Raw genomic sequence first — 23487 nt, forward strand, 5'->3', positions numbered from 1 at the left:
CATGTCCTGATCCTGCATCTCTATGCCTAAAATATGATGCCATTCTTTCTCCTATAAGGTTTCTCATCAGTGAGAAATTCTATGGTATGAAAAATGAGTGGGATCCCTGAATTTTAAGATATGGAACAAAAATCCACGTAACAGTGCCACTTTAGACATCCTTTGAGTAGATACTTATATGTGAATATATTAGTAATAATTCTTCATCTCAGTTTAAACAGAATCAGAGTCAAAATACCTAGAAGAGGTCAAGAAGTCACCCAGTCCATTTGAGTTCCCAAGGCAGACACGAGATACACTCAACCTGTTCCTGTAGCATATTATTTTAATCTTTAAGCCCCTCCAGAAACTCCTCATATTTCAGCTCAATGACTAATTGTTGTATTTTCTGATAGTAAATCCTACAATACAAAGCCTAAATTCCGTGACTAACTTAAAAATACAGAAACTAGCAAAAAAAAAAAAAATAAAAAAGGACTAGCTATAAATACATTCTTGAAACACTGGACAACTAAATAAATAAAGCAAACATCTTAAAGACCCTGTCACACATGGATTGCTTCTTTGCAGAAGTATGCAGTGTGAATATCATGTTTTCTTCCATAAAAAGAGAGAATTTAGCAATAGAACACACTAACAATCAACTTTTATCAGGGTGCCCCCTATTTCATCAAATAAACCTGTATGGGTTTATGCATACAAACACAACATGAGATTCAAAGGAATTAAAACAAACCCAAGAATTTTTAAAAGTATTTTTTCAATTTTTTAATCATGTACTTTTATACTAGAAAATAAGTTTCCTTTTTTTTTTCCTCTCCCATCTAAGGATTTAATTTCATTTTTATTTCATTTGTATTAATGTCAGAGAAAAGTATCAATATGGTAATGTATATCAAATTTTCTCTCATTAACAGAGTCAAAGATAGCCATGAAGCAGCTTTACACTTCAGGCAGAACAAGAGTCTGAAACTAAAGTTCCTCTTACTGAAGAAAAAACAAACTTGGGAAGATAGAAATAGGACAAAGAACACCCTACAATAGTACAGGACAAAAAGCACCCTACAATAGTACAATCAAAATATAAAGGAAGGATGATAAACATGACTCCTTTGTGGAAAACTGGTAATGACATCACAACCCATTATACATACTGGTTTGGGGGTTTTTTTCTATATAGAGAAAACACCTATTTTGTGTCATAAAATCCCAGGTATTTAGACTGTTATTGAATGCCCAAGACCCATCTTTTCATAAGAGTAAGGATAAATCCAATAACACCAAATGCATCTGGTTTTTTCTGCATTTAGCAGTGGTTAATATGCAAAAAAAAGACTCCACAAAACCCCACAGGTTTGTTAAAGATGAAGATTCACAAATCCTAGAAAGATACACAGGTGTGTATCCCAAAATGTCTTCCCACACCTCACCAGCTTCCCATTTAAGTGGCACTTATTTTTTTACTATTCACTGAATTATCTTATTATTCCAGCTGAATCGTATAAGAAAAACATAGAATACAGAAAAGGAAATAATCAGTCACATGATAATAACACTTATTCATGTTCAGGTACAGTAAGAGGGCAACAGGAAACTGGTATTTACAAGCCTCTGCAGGGAAACATGGAGGCAAGTGCTATTCTTGCCTCCCAAAATAAAATTATTCCAAAAGAACAATTGCAGAATCAACTACCTAAAAAACCTCAAAAAAAACCCCTTTTTTCCCTCACTATGTGTTACAATACATACAAAAGAACAGTACAAAGCACCTAAAAAGGTAACACAGGCTCTCCAGAGAGAAAACAATTGGCAAATCTTGGATACCCTCAACCTCTGTACACAAACTCCTGCAAATAAAGCCCCTCACCAGGATCAGAAACAGAGGAACCACCAAATTCCTCCCCACCCTGTGCAATACTGAGGTTTCCACTACAAACAACTGTTTGCACTTGGAGGGCAATTACAAGAAGTGCCACCACAAACAAGATACAACCTGTCCACAGAGAAAATTTATTTTCAGTCCTAAGCATTTAGTGATTGATTTGTGACATTTGCTATTTGATTTCCTTTATGAAAATTAAATCCCAATGCAACTGCAAATGATTGAACTGCATGCAGAAATATATGCTCCCTTTTTTAGCCATTTATTCTGCTACAACAATACAGAAATTTGGGTTACTAAGTCCTCTGTTTAGACAATAAAATTGTCCTTCTTGCCCCATGGGACAAAAGGAAACTGGAACTGGCTGGCATCTTTTCCACCCAAGTCCATCCTGCTGCCCTGGCAAATACCAGAATTCAGAAAGGTTTTATGCCACTTTTCAGTCCCTACTTTTGAAAAGCAATTTATTTATTCCATTCCACCATTCCCCCAGCTTTGATAGTCAAACTGAATTCAAATGTTGTTCCTGGTATTTGAAACTAATCTTTTGAAAGGTGTTATCTTTTCAACCAGATATGAACACAGGGTTCCTTCAACAGGCACCTGGGTGTGTACAAAGTGTACTCTACACAGGAAAAGGCAAAACACCAAAGTGCAAAACACCTTCATCTCTGAAAACAGCATTTCCTACAAGGTCTTAGACCCTAGAGAACAGCAACTGAAGTAGTAAGGATAAGGGGGAAACAAAGAGATCTGAGAAATCACGTGTATTTAATCTTCAAAGTACCATAAAACCAAAGTGAAACATCTTTCTATTTTACATCAAAGCTGACTTTTTAAATCAGTGTTCTGCCTATTAACAAAGATAAAGCTGAGAAAACCTCCTTGTTGCCAAGCCCAGAAGGCTATTACAGAGACCAGGGGCTGGAATTTATGGAGACTTGTTTTCTTCAGCAGCCCCACTATTGCCAAGTGTCTTTTTGTTTGTCTCAGAAATCTAAAGAATGGGCAGAAATCCAAGTTTGCATACCCCATGCACATCTCACTTGCCATTTACTTCATATCCAAAGGAGCTCCTTTCCAAGAGTTTGCCTAAATCTCAGTGGGCAACGAGTTTAAGCATCATGTTTTCCTTTAAGATTATACAGCACAACTGACACATAGGGTAAAATATTTCATTTTGGTCAGACTTCCTCCATCTCACCTCCCAAGTGAGACCCCCAAAGAGCAAAGAGACTTCCACACACAAATCCTCAGTGCAGTGTGTGTCAAATCTTACAAAACACCGAGACGTGAGACAGCAGCTCTGGCACAGCACCAGCTCTTTGACAAAACTGAGAGTAGTTTCGTTTTTGCTGACTTGAGAAAGTAGATTGCAACCCCAGCTGCTGTGCAAACTGAATCACAGAGGGAAGGGAAAAGGAGCCTCCTTTCAGAAGTTCTTCCAGAAGCATCACCATTGTAGTGGTTTTGGTTCGGTTTCCTGGCCAACACACCAATTAAATGTAGTGGGTTTAGCGTTGGCCAAATGTGAGTGCACCCACTAGAATTATTTACTCATTTTCTGCTGTGAGATAAGGATTAGGAGGAGACCAAAGCAGGCATAGAACTTTAAAGGGTATAAAGAAAACTTTTTAAGCAGAACTAAAAGAAAAATAATAACAAATCAGAATAAGCCTTTATGACACTTCTCCTCCCCCCAAATTTTCTTTCTTTTCCCACTGACAATGTAGAGAGACAAATTTGGTATTTTCAGTCAGTTTACCACTTTTTAAATAATTTTTCTTCAGTCCACTTAGGGAGAGGAGTTTCTCCTGCCAAGCCATGGAGACTTTTTCTGCAAGAAACAATTCTATAGTGGATTTAATTTTCACAAATAGCCACTGCCTGGATACCTGCAATTGTGACATTCTTCCTACATTTTGGTAGTTTTTCCCATAACTACCACCGTGGGTCATTTCAGCTTACTGGGGTGCAGTTTTAAGGATGAGCTGTTCTAGCCTAGAGACAAAAGGTCTCTTCATCCATCTCTGGGAAACAAAGGTCTTCTTCAGTCCCTGGGGCAAGGTTTCTCCTCTCTCTCTTTTCAAGATTCTCATTAGATCACAACTACTGCAACATCTGCTCACTTCAGCACTGGAGCCTCTGCTCATGCTGTGGTTAGAACACTACATTCCCCCAATGCATTCCATGAGTTACAGGGAAAAAAAAAAGTCCGATGTATCAATTATATCTTCACCATAGCCTTACAAGAGAATTTCAGCCCAAGACTAAGGCATTCAGTTCTCTGAAGTGGCTTAACACAGTGTCAATGTTCAGAACTAGCCAGCTAGTTTTGAACATTGACACGGGATTGGTTCCACCATGCCAGAAGGAAGATGCCAAGTTTCCCACTGGGAACCACTTCCACAACTCATGGAATCCCTCCCCAACTAAAAACCAAACCTAAGTTAAACCATGACCACCACGTACAGGGCACATCTCCTCTCTTGCTGAAGCCAAGGTAGGCAGATCTACAGGAATTACAAAAAAAAAACTTCAGGCACTGATAAGCCATTGCAAATTCTGCTGGTGTATCATTCTTGGTGTTCTGACTAATTTTCCATGAATTTTCTGTAAATGAATAGGTGTGGAAGAAAATGTCATGAAGATTTACCTGGTTTTACTGATGGAAGCAAGAGACAATACATCACATCCATAGAATCCAGTGACAAGTAATTTGGGGACACCACAAAGGATCTCTTCAAGAACAAACCATCCTGGCATGTAGAGCCAGATACCCGTCTCTGATTTGTTTTTATCCCATCTAACCCATGTGTGGGTTAGTGGGTTTTTTGTTTGTGAGGTTACTTGTTGTTGCTTTTCATGTGGATTTTTTTTCTCTCTAGAAGTACTTGGCAGCAAGAAACAACTTGAATGGAATAATACATGTCAAATCCAGCACAACCACATCAGGCTGAGGAGGCCTCCTTGACAAAAACAAGGCTGGAAGAATGAGAGGAGCAGAACACCATATGAGTTTGTAAATATATTGCTTTTCCCTAGGAATCAATTTATGGCAATAGGCAGATAAAATTCATAGAAGGGAAAGGAAGCAGAAAATAAAATGGATTAACAAAAACTGCCCAGAAAGAATGTTATAGATTTTCTTTGTATATTGCTACAGCAAAAAGCAACTCAGTTGGGATTCTCACCCAACTAAACCAGCTTTAGACTTCCAAAAGTCACTATTTAATATTTTTCCATGAATTTTCAATGCTGTGGATGCAAACAGCAAACTCCTTGTTCACCTTGCCTCTTCTTTTATCAGAGAAGGATAATGAACAAACTCCAAAATAAAAATTTGCAGAGGCACCCAAAGGTAGAATCTATACTTTCTTATTCCAGACAGGTATAACTATATGTCAAGAGAAAAGTCCAAAACTACAAAAAGTATTTTTTTTCAAGGCCAAGAAGATCAACTTCAAGCTGAAAAATACCATGAAAGGGAAGCATCTGCCTAAGAACACTTAGTCAAAGTAGCATGTTCATTATCAAACTGGCAGTTTATCCCTAGTGATTAAAAATGCTGAACTTCCTAATGGAGTCCAAATTCACCATTATGCTTCATATTGAGGAAAATATCTATTTCTGCATTGGATCATCAACTATTGTTCAATAATGTCTCCATGTTGAAGTAAAAGTAATCCCAAAATTTTGAGATCATGGCTTTGGAGCTTCTTTTCCTTGTTAGAACAGTAGCTCACACTGGGGCAGTTAAATTGCAAGAAATATGCTGGAGATTTATCAGAACAGAAAACAATTTCTTTGTAAACCGTTTAAAGAAAAACAAATCTATAAAATGCACATATTTTATTCCCTTATTAATTTTAAAAATTGTTTCTCTGGCCTGCTTGCCTTACAATAATGTTTCACCTGATTGCTTATGTCAGATATATTACTGGCACGCTACAAACCATGCTGTACTCCAGAGCAGATTAATGATGAATATTTGGTTAGAGATGAGAAAACAACAGTGCACTGATTTTTGGAGAGTGAGGTCTGAGCAGAATTAATAAGGCAATCTGCACAGGGCAGAGATCTGCTTTGCACAGATTCTGTGGCTTGGCCAGCCAGAAAGGAAAGATGAGATTGTACTTAAATGTTTTCAGATGATGAAACTTTAGCAATTATTTTCTAATGTCAATAGGAATTTTTGCTTGGAGATCAAAGTTTCACTGAAGTAAACACGACATTCAGCTTAATATGTGACACTCTGCATTCACTGAAATGAATGCACTTGCTGGATGCAAGCAGCTGGCAGGGGGCAAAACATGGAAAACCTTATCTATAGTTCTGCCATTCCATCTGATCATAAATAGTGCCCCACTGAAATTAGTGAGAACTTTTTTGAAATTGTTACTGTGCCACTCCCCCTTTAAGGTACTTATTCTATTTTTTCCCTATTGAGCTGAGGCAAAACAAATTTAAGCCACTATATTAAATTTATTGCTGCTTTTAAAGATAGACATAGGAGGAAATACCACTATTTTAAAGCAGCTTTTCTCTAAAATATCCACTCATCTGGGGAGCAAAAGCATACTAAAATCACAATTCATGATGTGCATACATTTTGCAAAAGTTGCCATGCAAGTATGTTTTCCTTACAATCACCACCAACCTAAAAAAGCCCAGATGCCCCAAACACCTTTACCTTCTTTATTCTTAGACAAGAAGACAGACAAATTATTCTGATGAACTCACACCAAGGATAAATTGAATTCTCTCTTAACATTTATAAATTCAAGACTTGACACGCTCCAACACTCTGCTTTTCCCTCTCTACTTTGCAGCATCCCTGTTTGAAATCTGCTGCTCCAGAGATTCTCAAACTGTTTCCCAAACCTGTTTCTTAATGTCAGTTCAGCATTTAATGGTCAGGCCACAATGTGCTTATCTAAATTTGACATTATGAAATGAAAGTGCTTGGCAGGGAGAAGAGGAAAAACCCTTTCCCAGATTCAATACTTTGAGCCTTTTTCTAGGTAAGTTGCATGTACATTCACAGCTAAAAAAGTTTCTCATTTTATCACAGGACTGCTTGCAAATATTCACTTTGGACAATTTTACTTCAGAGTCAAGAAACAACTGTCCAAGGAGGACATGTAATGTTTGTGCTGTTTATTCTACTACTTAAGACTTTTTTTTGCTGAAGAGCAACTGAATATAGAATTTTCACACTGTGCCGTTGGTCTATCAACTACATCAAGCATTTGCCTACCCAATCCCCAGCAAAATCCAACCAGCTGGCAGGGGACTGTTCTTGCCTTTGAAATGGATGCTACCAAATATATAAAAGAAGGCAGGGGAGAAACCCTTAGAAAGTAATTTATAAAATATCTCCAAGGTCCAAAAACAAGTTTCACTGGGAGGGAATCACTTTGATTACACATTCACAATGCTCCAGCCTCATAGTATGCATCACTGGGCAAGGCAGATAATTGCTTGGAGGAGATAAGCAGCCATACCTTTGAAAGCTGAAGTGTACAGGGTCACTTAGGTGTCCCTGTACACCTAAGTGTCCCACACCATGGGACACATATTGACTTAGAGCAACATAGTGACAAAAAAGTCATTCTGACATTTGATTGAAAATCAAGCTGCTGGTAAATGTTGGCTTGGTGGTTCTCCACCACAGATTTAAAACATTCCTTCTCTTCACCCCATTGCTTTGAGCCTTCTGGATGTGGTGGGAAAGTAACAGAAAATGCAAATACGTGACATCTGAATAAGCAGTTCAAGCACTCATTAAATCCAAGTGGGTGAGAGCTGTGTCAGCAAAACACTCAATTTTTCAAAGTGTAAAATACCTCCCCTTAAACTGCTGAGTTCACAATATCTACTCCTTATCACAAAATAAGGAATAGATATTGGTCTCTCTGTACAATATCCTAAATGACTACCAATATTGTTTATCTCAGAAATTTAAAAAATCATTCTAGCTCCTCTGAAAATCAGGAAAAACTTTTCTGTACCTCAGTCGTGACAAATTTAGGTTATCTAGAGAGAGAGTATTAAAAGGCTCATCTTCAATTTTTTTTAAATATACGTCTCTCAAAATCATATGCACATGTTTTAAATCACACTTCAAATTCAAAATTTGAATTCAAGTACACAGAATGGTACTTGCTCAGGATTTACAACTGTAAGTTGAAATAGGCACTTGCTGATTTGATCTGAAAGTCACCAGTCACAAAGAAAATCCATCTACCAGCTCATGCAAAATTATCTTTTGTTACTTATTTTCCCTGTCAATCTTCATCCAGATGGTTTAATCTTCTCTTTCAAGGTCTGTCAAGAATCTGTGCCTGAATCTTAAGTGATTATTGAAAAGCTTTAAACAATCTGCTATCTTATTCAATTGTTATTTTGTCCTCTAAATAGATATTACATCAAATTCCAGCTTGTAGAACATGAACAAAGAGACATGTTTGAGCTACATCCTTACTCTAAAAGATGCTACTGAGGACCACTTAGTTGAGATGTTCTTTTACTATTTTTGGTATAAAAGGAATACAGAGGGAAACTTGAGCTTGATTCAGTGTCAGTGAATAGATTTGACACAGCATCAACTTTACAGTTGAAGGACATAGTCCCATGTAAGATAACTGTCAGTAGATATTTTTTTAATTATTTGGTGGTTTTTAACTGTTTTATCCAACAAAGAAAACTGTATTTAACTTGCCCACATGATTATTTTACTCCACTTTGCAAAAAAATTTTTTCACCAAAATATTTGTCTTCTTGAAAATAAAATCACAGAATCACAAAGTGAGTTGGAAGGGACCCACAAGGAAATCACAAATTAGGTTGGTTTCAATTGAAGGAGGGAGAAAAGAAAAGAGGAAATGGTGTTAATGCAAAGAAAAACTACCCTCATGATTTTAGCCAGTAATTCAGTATTGAGGAAAAAGTGTGTGAGCAGGTTTGAACCCTTGACAGCCACAGTCCAGGAAAATGCCAGGATAACCAGGGTCACATCCTCTAAACACACTCTCCCTGCTGGTATTCCACTGGGCATAAGGTCATAAAATACCTGTTACAAATATTTATTCTGCCTCCATATGAGAGTCAGACACAGGACTATGGAATTAATCAGTCTCTCGTTATCATTAAGTACATGCAGACCATGACAGTGAATAACACAGAGAATAAAGGGTGAAAATATCCAATATCTGCTTGTCCCAACTATTATAGTGATAATTTCACAGCAGACCCTTATCTCTCCTCTCTTAGCTACCACATTGCAGATTCTTCTCTCCCTGCCTTTCTCTGACAGAATAAATTTTCAGCTACTTCACACAAAACACCACACTGGGCAAAAACAAAAAAGGAGATTTAACCCTACACCTTCTAGCACAGGCACTCTGAACAGATTAGTGCTCTGGACTCCTCAATCAGAATAAAATTATCTAAGTCACCTTAGTGAGTGTCATCATTCCTTGGTGGAAGTGAAAAGAACCTCCCATAAAATCCAGTTGTTGGAAATGACACCCCTGAGAATTCAATGCACATGCTACCAAGACACAAAACCACCTTTCTCACAAAAATATACATATTATATAAATTCTATTTTTATATATATATATTCTATTATATATATAAAACAGAAATTTTATACATAAAATATTATACAGAAAATGGAAATAGATCTGTAATTTATTATAAAAATCCTTATATAGAAATACTATTATTAGTATCAAACTACTAGGGTTTACTTGGAGGCCAAACTAATAAAGCTCATGCTATGCATCACTGCTTGAGCCTCTCTACAGAGCCCAGCGGTTTTCTGATCCCACACATACTGACCACCGCAACCAAAGCTAAGTGGAACAAGGCTATGACACCACAAGGCTGCAAATCTTTCCTCTCTTCTATGGGAGTGAAGCAGCTGAGAATATGTTGTTATTTAACAATGACCACCCAGGAAAGCACTGAACAACTGAGCATTGTCAATAATGCCAGGAATTCCATCTCATCTGCCAGCTTTCATGGCTGCATTTCTACAGTTCTGATTATCACTCAGCTTCCACAAGAATTTCTAACTTTGGTATTATTTCTGTTTATTTCCACATAGACAGGCAGCACCAGCTGGAAGAGTCAACACAGCAAAACAGGCCATCATCACCCCTCATTCCCCCATGCTGCCCTCTGTTATTTCACATATATAATATTAATATAAGAGGAATTGTATGCAAAACTTGAGATTAACTTCCAGAACTTTAAACAAAGCAAACTTAATAGGATCAAGATATATATTAATACAACAGTAACATTACAACTCAATTATTCTTTTCCACAGGAATACAAATATGACATTTTTCTGACTTGATCTTTCTGTAAAAGAAGTTGAGAACTTTCTCTGTAACAGGCTGTTCTGCAGAAACTCCTACAGATGTGTGTGAATATATTCCAAATCAGTTAAAATGCAGGTTTAGTAGTTAGAGTGATCAAAGAATTCATTAGGCTGCCAGAAGTTCCTTATCAACTGAGACAGATGGAAAATATACCTAAAATAAGGAGTATCTTGAGAACCTTTTATTTAACTAACAAGATCAGCTTTTTATTTACAAGTTATGACTTCAAGCCATTTTTTATTCTGATCTTCATAATGAACAGTTGTTTACTGTGTCTGTGCTGATTAAAACCATTATGTTTGCAGCATTGTCCTGACACTTCTAATAGAGGAACAGTAGAGTAGCACCAGGAAGAGTGATGGGATGCATAATCATGCACAGATGTCATATTAGCTAAAGTAACCCCCAAATGTTTGTGACAAAACTTCCAGTGGGGCTAATAGATCAGCATATACTTTGTTTCACTACAAAGGATAAAGATGAATTTAAAGATGCTTTACTTGTACCCAAGAAGCTCAGTTTTACAATTAATCTAGATGAACATGGAAATAAATGTTTGTGACTATGTTTCTTCATCCTTAAATGTATTTACATTAATTTTTCAGTCACATATTGTATTTTATGTAAATATTCCAGCAAGGAGTTTGATGACAGAATGTTTATACAAATACAAAATCTCAGAGGAGCTGCTTTTCTATAAGTTCTCTGACTACTCTAGCAGAAAGATTCATTGAAACAAGAAATAAAAATAACTGTGTGATTACAGCACTCTATCAAACTGCTTGGACTTCAAATGGCAAGTATTTAACATTAATTACAGACCATTGTGGTCAGTTTATACCCCAAAAACTCTGCACACTGACTGTCTGCTCCACAGTGCTGGATACAAAAAACCCAAATATTTTTGAAGACATCTTAAGGCTCTTTATGAAATTCAATTAAATAAATCAAGTGATTTTTATTAGTGAAATATTTCTACACACCAGTTCTTTCAACACTAACTAAGAGTACCTCTGAAATACAGGGGGGAAGTAGTACTGATTTTAAATGACCACAGCAACACTAACAACTTGAGTCATAATGATGAAAAATCAATATGGACCCCAGTGTGAGCTACTGGACATGGGCATGGGGACCTAGAATTTAAAAATCCAGTGGATAACACACTGCTGAGGAAAACCTCCCAGCAGAACCTGTACTATAAAGGCTGAAGTTCACAAATACAGATCAAGAGCTAAAAAAGATAGAAGCATAAAAATGGAACTACTATGTTATTACCTGCCCTTCTAAAATATCATTTTTAGTTCAATTAGAAACCTCAAACTAGAGGCGCAACTTTCTAATTCTTCTTATGTTTTAATCCATTTTTAGAGTAAAATCAGGAGGGCCCTGCCCTATTCAACCCCATTTGTTTTAAGATCAGAACCATTTAATGATCACACGTAAAGAGAACCCCATGGTGTAATCACACCTGAGAAGAACCTGCACATGGTTTGGAGTACAGGATCCACAGTAAGGAACATTTCAAGTGTCAGGAAATCTAAGATCTCATTTTTTAACTTTATAATGCTAACCTTTAACAGTGCAATGATCCCAGAGATTTCACCAAAGGCATGGCACACCCCAAAGCTGACATTGACTCCTGCCAGGATCCAAGTGCTCCTGTCAGCACTGCAAGGGTTAACACTGAGTTCCAGCAGTTTATGGTTGGTGTCTAATTCATTTGAAAGAAACATTTCATCCTTGGTCACTAATCTTCTCCAGCCAGCAGGTTTTAGACTAAGAGCTTTCAAACACCTTTGAGAAAACTGACTGTGCTTATTGCAGTGAGTGTCTAGACACAAAATGCAAGGCTCTTCACTTAGAAGGGCAGGAACTCATAGAATCACAAAATGCCCTGGGTTGGAAGAAGCTTTTAAGACCTTTAAATTCCACCCTCCATGCCATGACAGGGACATCATTTCATAATATTTCATTTAATAATGGTTCTTATAAACCAGTTTGCTTAATTCCGACAAGAAAACATGAACTGAAATCCTTCATGGTTACCTAAGCTTTTCTCATAACACATCAGCCAAGCTTGGCTTCCACTGGTAAAGTAATTACAAACAGATCTTTTGGGGGGGAAGGAGAGGGATCAGGGTTGTTTTGTTGGTTTTTTTTTTATTCTACCATATAATATTATATTTTTAAACTTTACTTACCTTAAGGACTTGGAAAGCCTTGCTGTTCATGCCAAGGTATTCTGGTACCAAGCTCTGCTTGGTATGGCCACGGCAGTTCCCTGCAGTGCCTGCAGACAGAGGAAAACACGAAACTAACTTGTTTAAACACAGTCCTGCTGGTTTCCTGGGGTAGAGTCTGGGTGTGCAGGCTTGGACAGTGTCTCTGACAGCTGCTGGCAGAAAAGCTGGCAGGAGATCATTTCTGCGATTTCTTAGATCAACCATTGATCCATTTGCTGCTGCCTGTACAGCCACAACCTCTGGTTAGTGCACAATCCTCCTGACCAGAGCAGAATGACAGAGCACAAGCTCTGATGTCTCATCTTTATACAAGTTCGTGTTTTTCCTTCTCCCAAGGATGGCCACTCTCCGCTAAGCCACGTAACTGTTTAATGCTTCTACAGAATTTATCATTTCTATGTTTAAAACACAGCTTATTTTCAATTTAGTTCAACTGCAGCAAGTCCCATAACAGATAGACCTGCAGTTCTTGAAGTGCATAAGACTTTTTTTTTATTTAACAGTTATGGAAATCCAGTTATCCCTCGGGCTTTCAGAGCCTTGCTGCAAGCTTCCCCCAGGATTTTTGTTTGGTTGGGGTTTTTATGATAACAGTTTTGCAAAGTGTACAGTGTTAACATGTCACGTTTCACACCCAGAGTGAAAACACCAAAGTTTTGATGTGTGATTTGCTTCCACAGCTGTGCTTCCTTGTAGATTCTGACCACATTAAGGACTCAGTTTTAACATCCTCACAGAGGATTTTTGAATGGGATTGGAGATCAGGGTGAAAACTGGAGTTTGGAAACACTAATTCCCTCACCACTTCACTACAGGCTTTGATTTAGAGTACTCTGCCCTAAAATGAGTGATTAAATTCTAGCCTGTTGTAGAGAAATGGAGGGAAGTAAAAGAATCCAAAAGAAAACAGAAAAAAATATAGAACCTTGTAGTAAATTAAATTCAAAATGGTTAAATCCAGATAAACTCTGGCTATGATGCAGATCTCAATTATTCTGCTACAGGAGACTAGAAAACACTGTTGTGGAATTCCATGTAAACCACATTTTCATCTCTGTACATGATTTTTTGTAATATATTACATAGAATATGACTGTTATCTAGCAAAGCATTTAAGAGTTTCAATTATAAACAAATCCAATAGATAAATATAGCAAAACCTCAAATTAAATATTGATGCTATAAATTATTATTGCCTTTTTCTAATGAGCAACCTTTGCTCCTGAGGAGCAGAACCATGGAGAAAGTGTAACTGCAACTTCTTTTTCAAATATCAGTGACATTAAGTCATCTTCTGGGCTAAAAAGCAGCTATTGGAGCCCTGGAGCCCTCCCTTATCACAAGCTGAGGTAAAGAGATTTTGGAAAATCACACTGTATGTTCTGTGTGGAGCAGCAGATTTGTGATTCCCCCCGCCCAGTTTCTCCACACAAGCACCAGAAGCTGCTCCTGGTTTCACACCCATGCGCTGGTGGTTTGTTCCCTGAAAACTGAAAGTTGGGTTTTGCAGAAAAGGAAGCTCGAGGCTGGAAAAGCTCAAACATTTCAACCGGATATTTTAAAAGGAGTCACTGAGATTGACTCTTGCTAAACATACCGTGGAACATCAAAAGAAACAAAGCCAAAAAATCCTGATAGTTTTTGTCTTCTATTTCAAGTCTGAGTGACAAACTTGTCACTTTTCTGATCTGAGAATTTTTTTAAAAGAATCCAATTACTAAACTGGGGGGTGGAAGCCATTTTCTAAACTATTCCATTCCATCAAGGAATTTTTCTCTGGACTGAACAAGATCAACAGGATGGGCATCACTTTTTTGCACGCGAGCAAGCAGCAAGAAAATTAAATGCATTTTAAATGCTTGTTTTAAAATAGGAAAATATCACAGAAAAGGTAAACCCAGCATCCCCAAGCATTACTCATTGGCATTTGAATGATATCTTGTGTGCATTCAGACGATTTGAATTACAGAAAGAAGCTGTGATTTTTCAGCTACAGAGATGCAATGTTAGATCAGAGACAACTACTGCTTAGAAGGAAAAGCACAAAAACTACACTAAAATTTACTTTAATGTTTCTTTTCGTATAAAGGCTTAATTTATTACCAATATATTTTAAAAAGCCACCAAACTTTAATCCTTTTATATGTTTAATCAGTCCCCAGGGATCTATCTGATTCAATAAAAGAAACTGTAAGATAAGCACCTTTGCTTTCCCCATAAGTTTGTGGCTACAGTTTTTAGAGCGAGAAGGCTACAATAAGCAAAAAAAAAAAAAATTAAAAGAGCTAAAAAAACACCAAACAAAATCAATACTTTTATTTCATTAGCTGTTCAAAAAGACATTCAGTCAATACCCTGTATGGGAAGAATCTATCACCACTTACAAAGGAATAATTTCAAAAATATTCTCATTCTGATCCTAGCTCTGATTTGAATTAAGAAAAAAAGTATTGGAGAAATAACAAACTATTAAAGTCAAAGTGCTACTGGCTATTAATTATTTTTAAAAATAGCATTCAAGTAAAATTAAAATATCAATGAATGATCAGAGTCCAAAAGCTCTACTTGTCTTGGCTCAGTCCTGTAAGCATTCTCAGGTTAAAGGATCTGCAATGATTTACTCTTGATGATCTGGTCTCTGCAGCTCCACTTCATTTACTCTAATTGCATTGGCATAGGCAAAGATAATATTTGGCTTGAATACAAAGCCTGTGCCTGGACCTACTTTATCAATCTGGCTTCTGCCAAATTTTAAAGAAAGAATTCCAAAATGGTTCAAAGACAGGACAGACTGGAAGAAGAATATGATGATTCCTTTGGGATTACATTGGTTGGGACTCTGAGCTGGCTGGAACTGCTTTACTCAAACCTCCATAACAGATTGAACAAGTTGTTCTGTGCTACTGCACTTGGATTTAGAAACTTCCCTTTGTATTCCTCAGCATAGGAAAAAAAAGCATTTCCAGAAGTGTCATGAGGAGGATTCTTGCTTTGAAGTATTTATTATTAATATCAGAAGCATCTTAATTTCTGTGCTAATAAACAGTTCAAACATATTAATATACGATTTAGGCAGCCATAATCACTACTCTACATGGGTTTTCTGGAAAGAAATCAAAAATATAGTCTTAACTCATTGTGAATGCAATCAAATTATTTAATCTAATAGATTTTAGAAGCATACATATATTTCTGTCATCAGAAGTAAACTTATTTAATGGACGAGAAAATGCAAATAAGCTTGTCAGATAAAAGTTTATAAATCTGTAAATCAAAGAGACTTTTATCCCCATGATTTGTCTTTGTTCAGAATATTTAATCTTCCTGCAGAACACCCAGCCAGCTAATGTCCTGATACGAGTGACAGAGGTTGAAGTTTGACTTACACATTTAAATATAACATCTGAGGCTGAGACATGCTGGCTCTTGAGTCCTGCTGCCTCAGCATCTGAGCATGGCCACAGACAAAGCTTGCCAAGGCACTTGAAAGAAAGGCAGCTGAAAGTTATGAAGGAATTGAACTGGATCAGGAAAAGAGCTGCAGCACCTTTTTAATGTGAATTATGTTGCCTTGGCAAAAGCAGCCCCTTTTAGGCAGATTTCTGACTTCAAAGCACTCAATCATTGAGCAAGCCAGTCCAAGGTGGTACCCACCATTTGGTAGCTGCAGTGAGGACCCCAGCACCAAACAGCCACCTTTGGGTTCATGGGATTCCAGATGTGCTTCAAAAGAACAGCTGGCAGATGGCTGCTGGAATGGTAACCAGATTTGTAGGAAAATGGGCACATTGGCACTTTGTGGAAGCAAGGTGACAGATGGAAAGAAAGGAAGATGCACAAAGTGCTATTAGAGATTTTAGGCAGAAGCTCACCAGCTACTAATTTGATCATGTGGAGAAAATTGCATTGAAAATCTTCAGCCAGAAAATTGATTTACTGGTTCCTCTACCAGGTGGATACTCTGGTACAATAAAATGCAGCCATTTTACACCATGAATGGCTTCAAAATAACCTGAGTTACTTAGCAGCCATTAACCAAAGAGATTTGGGCACGATGAAGCAGTACTTATGCATTTTGTGTGAAGAATGTAGCTACACAGGGAACACAGAGTTTGGTACAATGTTAACAGTACAGTGACAGGGATGAGTTTAACATCTGTCTCTTACTGTGTTTACATTTGTCCAGATCTTAAGACAAAAATAAATAATCCTGATAAGTGAGAAATGTTATCAACAGCTACTACAGGTCTAAATTCAGCTCCAAGAATAAAGAAATCAAAATCAATTATTTGTATATTCATTTCATCCAATGTGATATGATCAGCCTAAAACCACTTTAAGTTGCCTTGTTACACATAAATTAACGAGAAATATAGGAAGCACCATTTGTATGACCTTTGTTCAAACACCCTCCCTTGAACCACCAGTTACTAAAACCAAGGTGTGCCTTACAAAGGCTTTTTTCAACTATAAGAAAAAGTTATTTGTGCTGGTTGTACAAACATGCAAGGTGCTGTCAGTTTTAGTCAAAGCAGGATCAGTAAGACAACCAACATGCTAAATTTGGGTTCAATAGGTCACACCAATCACTCGCACGTTATTTTTATTTTGTCATTCTGCTTGGATAATCAGATTATACCTGCATCTCAATCTTTCACTATTTAATTAGGCAAAGCCTTCATTCATTCAGGCCACTTGCACAATTATGGCAGATCATTTAGGGAAGTAGACAAAGATGAAGAAGAAATCAAAGCTGACATGATGCAGGAAAAAAAAACTGAATTAGCATTTTCTCTCTGTCAAGGTTCCTTCTCCACCTGCGCTCCCCCTCCTCCTCTCAGGCATCTGTCTGAGCAGAGCACTCACAAGTGGTGACAGGTTGGCAGATTTCTGTTAAGTTCTTTGGACCTGTAAATGTCCATTCTTTATTTAGCAGTGGTGCCCACCAGGTTCCAGCAGCTTTGCAGTGCAGGTGTTCAGGACACAGTCCTCTCAGAGACACCATCACACAACATCCCAGCAGACTGGTGGTGGACATTTTCAACCTCCGAAAACTTTGGGAAGTATAGAAAATTCTGCCATTGCTATGTTAAAAAAAACTGCAGTTTTAATACAGCTGATTTTGCCCTTTTTGGAGACAGAAACCTGTTATTCAACAAGCAATTGAATTGCATATTCAGCATGCAAGCTCTGTTAGCCTGGTTTTCAGGGTGCTTTTTGTTTGCAAGCAGGAGGCAGACAAGTAAGAGAGGGAAGGCAGTGTAAAGTGTTGGAGTAATTGCTTACAAGGTCAGTTACAACACCTCTAGAGGTGTTATTTGCTGTACACAGCATCCACATTTGGATAAGGAACTGATACTACACAGCTCTAAACCCCTGCTCACACACTAGACCACACAAAGCACTGCTGGAGAGAGCTGAGCTTCTGGTTTGTTAATTTATAGTTATTTCTTCAAGTATTCCAAAGAGGAAGGGAAACCTCCCCCAAGATTAGCCACACCTGATTTCGAAGTAATTTACACAAAGAAAACAGTGTTTGCTGCATTTTAGACATCAGATCAATTAAAATTTCGCAGACGGACACAGATTAAAACTCATGAGCTGGAAAACTGTTCAGGGCACAGCTTAGACTACAACAGCCTGGAATTCTGTAACAGAAGCAGATGACTACAAGTTGCTTCAGGATTGGAAGAAAAGAAACAAAGCCACAACTTTAGCAGACACCACCTCTGAGCACCATCGTCAGGCAGGCGCTAACCCACTCACCAAGACTTGAAATTCCCACACTCAGCTTAGAGCAACACTGTTCATTATGAAAGAAAACAGGATGAAACAGAAAGATCATAGATACTACTCAATACATGATGTGTAGCAAGTACTTATAAGGCATTTGTGGCAAAAAAAAATAGCAGATGAGGAAAGCGTCTACAATTACTCAGTAACTAAAGTATATTAAGTATATACTATACCTATATAATAAGGTATATATAATAAATACAATAAGTTTATATAATAAAATAAATAAATCTATATAATAAACTACAGCTCTACCACTGGTTTGGGGACTGCTGCATCTACAAGTCACTGTAATATAGTCATATATTGGAAGGTGTATGTACAATTCTCCACTTGGGAGCTCTGAGGCTGCAGCACTATAATCAAAATACTTCATTGTCTGGCAGTAGCAAACCAAGACCTCTTTAAAATTTGTATGACTCCAAGAGGACCAGGAGACTGAAAACTAAGACACCTGCTAGGCCTCTAAGGATTGAAGAGGAGAGCCACAAAAGAACAGCCCATGGCTGCTAGGAATTCCCACTGCCCTGATGTTTTGCCATGTTTCCACTGATGGTTTTTACCATCATGGTTATTTCTATTTATTTCCAACACTCTGTTTTCTGCTCTAGAAGCTCAGGATTCTCTGCAAGTCAGACATTCAGAAGACCACACAGAGCTAAGATACAAGCTAAAACAAAAGCTTTACTTTTTGCAGTGAAAAGCCCAGCAAGAATCTGATGAATGAGAAAGAAAGGTACTGCTGAAATTTTATGAAGGGCTTCCTTTTGAATAAGACTGCTGAATAAAACATGGACAGTTCTTGAAACACCTGAATTTATGGGAATTTACTGCCAGACACCTTCTCAAAGACTTTTTACATCACAGACAATTTCTTTTATCAGTTGCTGGATCACCTTGTTGGTTTTTTTCTTTAATTGAAGTAATTTGTTACTGGCTCCCTCTCTCATGACCTCAAAATCAGATAGAGCTGTATTTCAGGCAACCATCAGCACCCAGAATTCCTAATAAAGACTGAAAAGCTTCAAGCACTCTTTGGTAGTACCTATTTTATTTGGAAGGAAAAGCTCAGCTAATGAAGCAGGCTTTGGGGGTTTCTTTCCCAAACGCCTAAGAATGGGAGGGTTTTTTGTGTCAGTGTTTGATGAGATTAATGACAATTTAGGTCATTTCCACAATGTTTGTAACCTGTCCAGAACTACATAAATACTGACAGAAGTACCTTGTGCTTTAAGAGCCCTCCAGCAATTTTAACAACTTTTCATCATGAAATAACACTTGATTTTGATCCTTCTCGTGTTTGGGCTTTACTTCAGAAATTTCCTTCCTGTTATGTTGTATGCCTCAGGCTCTTTTTTTTTTCCTTGAAGATTTCCAATTTTCAAAGAAAAAGCAAAATCCAGTCTGGGAATGAGACAAGGAATGGCAGGAAGTTACCAGGCTATGTAAACTTCTTGGACTAAAAATTAATTATTTCAAATACAAAAAGGAGTCAAATAAGCTGTCCTAAAAAAAAAAATTTAAAAATTGTTTAAAAATTATACCAGGTTTTTAGAAGTATCCTTAAAATATAAATTATTCCTGCATGGTGTGCAGACAATTGGAAGAACTGTATCATATTAGAATGATTTCTTTTGTGTATCAGTCACATAGCAGTAATATTTTACTCTATAAAAAGGAAAAACTTAGGAGTAAATATCTCCTTGCTTCAGCAACGAACTGGTGCCAAGAAAAAAATTTCCTGCCCAAATCTGATGACTAAAGTCTGTGTCAAACACAGTATTTGACATCCAGGACCCTGGACAAGGGAGGAAATCCACCCAGCTGTTTCCCTCTCAAAGAAAGGAACATGTGACGTAAACCCGACCTTCCCTTCACCCAAGTATATGGATAGCGTTTCAAAATGCAGCATTCTTGAGAAATATGCAAGAGTAACATTTCCATTTGCTCTGATATTATCAATTTAACCTTTCTGTAATGGGGCTTCTACTCATACTCTCTTGCAGTCGCTGCTGTCAAGACCTTTATTTTTTTCACATAAAGATTCTGCTATCAAAAAAAAAAAAAAGCCTTTTTCCCATAGCAGCAATCAGAACTGATTTCAATCCCTCCATCTTGCTCATTCTTTTTCTTTCTATCCAAAATAATTCAAAGTTCCTAAGAGACAAACTGACCAACAGGGAATCTTATAGGGAAAAAAAAAAAAAAAAGGAGCTGCTGAGGAATAACAAGTCTTGTGCAAAAAGAATTGAGGCATCCACATGACCTTTTGCCACTGCCTTACCAAATGGATATGGTTACATGAGAGGACAGGCAGGCTGTGAATCATACCAAGAGTAAAGAATAAGAAAACCAATCAGCTTTAAATTAAATTCTTTTTAATGGAAGGTATTTAGATTAATTAATGTCCAGAGTAATTTGGGAAACTGGTGAAAAGCTAAAGTTAGGAGAAAGAGTGATTAACAGCAATTTTTTTCATATGACATAGCTTTCAACTCATGTTGTTGGTATATTCAATTGTAGACCAGAAACATAAAATTGAAACACATCAGAAGCAGCACACGTTACCTAAACTAACTTGTGCCAAGGGAAGCATAAAGGAATCTACCACAGACATCTTTAATGCTAAGGAATAGACTGGCTGAGCACAGTACATTTTCTTCTCTCTTTCCCCAACCCTCCAAACAGGCAGAAAAGTAAAGAAAGTGTTGAAATTACTAAATCAATAGAACAGAGAAAAAAAGTGAAGCTCTACTAAAATCAGGCAGGTCACAAGCTCCCTAAGGATACACAGCATCCAGGGGAAAAATCTTAGGGAGAAATCACCCAGAAAGTAAAACATCTGCTACATTAAGAACATTTTTTGAAAGAAAGACATTATATTAGTAGGCCAGAACTCCAGTACAAATGGTGACGGGATAACTACAGTTATTTTTCTGTCCAGGGTGATGAGGGAACAATAACTGATGACAAGAATGGCATCTAGGAGAAAAGTTTTATTGGCAGCCATTCAAGAACACATTTCTCCAAACAAAAAAAATGTCAATATGCAGCTAAAAATAATGAGTTCAAAAGTTAAAGCAGAAAATGTTTAAACAATCTTGAAATGGTGTCAAATCAAAAAGAATAAAGAATTCAAATTTACTACTAAAAATATATATAAAGTAGGAGTACAAAAGAATGATGAGTTTCCTGACTGATTTTCATAGATGCTCCATGCTTATTCCATAAAACAGAGCCCAACAGTCCATTTCCTTTTGCTTATTCCATCTGTAATTTCAAATGACTTGAAGTCTGGACATATCAGCATCACAGCACCCAATTTCCCTGTGCAAGAAACATGTGCAGAGATGAATCCTGGAGTTCATCAATCAAGCTATGGCTTAGGTTATAGCTCCTTGTTCTGAAGGGTGTATGGATGCATATTCCATTAAAAACACAATAAGAAACCTTATGCCCCCTTCAAAGGAACAATAAGCAGATGGGAAATATACACCACTGAAAAATTCCCATTACAATATTCTAAAGCAGCAAGTGAAATCAGAAGTTATTCTATTTTTGATATCCAGATTTTTGGCAGATATGACTCCTGGATCAGCTCTTTTTGTACAAAATATCCTTGAATATATATAAATATCTATATCTATATATAGTAGTTACAACTGAAAACCAACTGTACCCAATGTTTCAGCTTCATTTTAATGAGAAAGGATAAATATTTAAACTACACACCAGACAGTTCTTTTCCCAGCTCCTAGACAAATACTCCTTAAATCCAATTCTTTTATCAGTCCTAGCTCATTTTATCACATTTGATCAAAAACCTTGCATTTTGGAATTATAGACCAGTTGGGTTATGTGCTGTTTCCTGAAGAGCCATTGTACAATTTAACATGAAGTAAATGAATTTGTATGGGATTTAACACACATTTTAAAATTAAAGCACTGGGAAAACCACTGGATATGCAAGAGCAAGTTAAAGAACTACAACCCTTACTGAGCAGACATAAGCATTCACATATCTTAGTTTCTCACCTTTTAAAGGCTGAGTCAGGGGAATTATAAAAGAACAGGTGCTAACTGGGGCAGTGAGATTAAAGGGATTGCTGCCAGCAGGTGAACCTTCTCCTGAAAAACTCAGTTATCACTGTGAGTCATTACATGACTCTCACCTGGCTCAGAGATAATGTTCCACATTTGTCTGAAAGAGAAGCAGGGAGAGGGTCACAGCAGAATATAAATATTTTTAAAACTATTCTAAGGCATCTTGTGAAAGTCAAATGCTAAAATATTTTGGGTAAAGATGAAAGACAAAAAAAGGAAAAAAAGTAAATTAGAAAAAAAAACCCACAAAATCAGTCATTCTCTATGAATGATAAAGGAAAAAATGCTTAGTGAAGAAAAGAAGTATTTTGTTTGAGGCACAGTAGAGGCACACAGTGGAACAAATGACATTTATTTTGGTCAGCTTATTGGGAAAGCAGTAGGTGATTACAATGGTGATTTGAATGTCAGAGGAATTTGATGAGGCATACCTCAGAGCTCAGCAAATCCTGCACAGCAGCAGAACCAGAGGCATCTCAGCCTGGTATAAACTACATGTGGCACAGATGATAGAACTTGCTATTTTTCCCCAGGATTTTCTCTCCAGAGACACAGTCTATTACAATGTGTTCACAGCCTCACAAGCCATACCGACTGCAAGTTCACGGAGGCTGATTCTCAATTTATTGAAGAAAAATGTCAGCCAGTTATAAAAAAAAAGCCCTCTCTAGAGCACAGCAGAGCTGCCCCAGGAAAGGGAATTTGAATGAGTAAAACACTTGCCCCCAAACACTCTGATGCTCTGCACTCATGTTCTGTCCTTTGCCTTCTTCCCAAGGCAATGCATTTTTGGGAAAGCTCAATTCCAGACCTGCCAGCCAAAGCCACTGCTCCAAGGCTCCAATCCCCTTTAAAGCTCTTAGTCTGTTGGCCAATAAATCACTTGGCTGTCTCTAAAATACTTCCACTAATACTGACTGCCATGCAACAAGCTGGAACCAGTAAAGCCGGAGCACCAGTGCCGTGGGGAACGCCAGGGCGCAGCACAGCAGCTCGACAGCAAGCAGAGATTTCCTGATGTGGATGTCCCTACTTAGGGAAGACACAGACCAAAGTGCAGAAC

Source organism: Geospiza fortis, unplaced genomic scaffold (assembly GCF_000277835.1).
Source record: "Geospiza fortis unplaced genomic scaffold, GeoFor_1.0 scaffold390, whole genome shotgun sequence".
Taxonomy (NCBI): Eukaryota; Metazoa; Chordata; class Aves; order Passeriformes; family Thraupidae; genus Geospiza; species Geospiza fortis.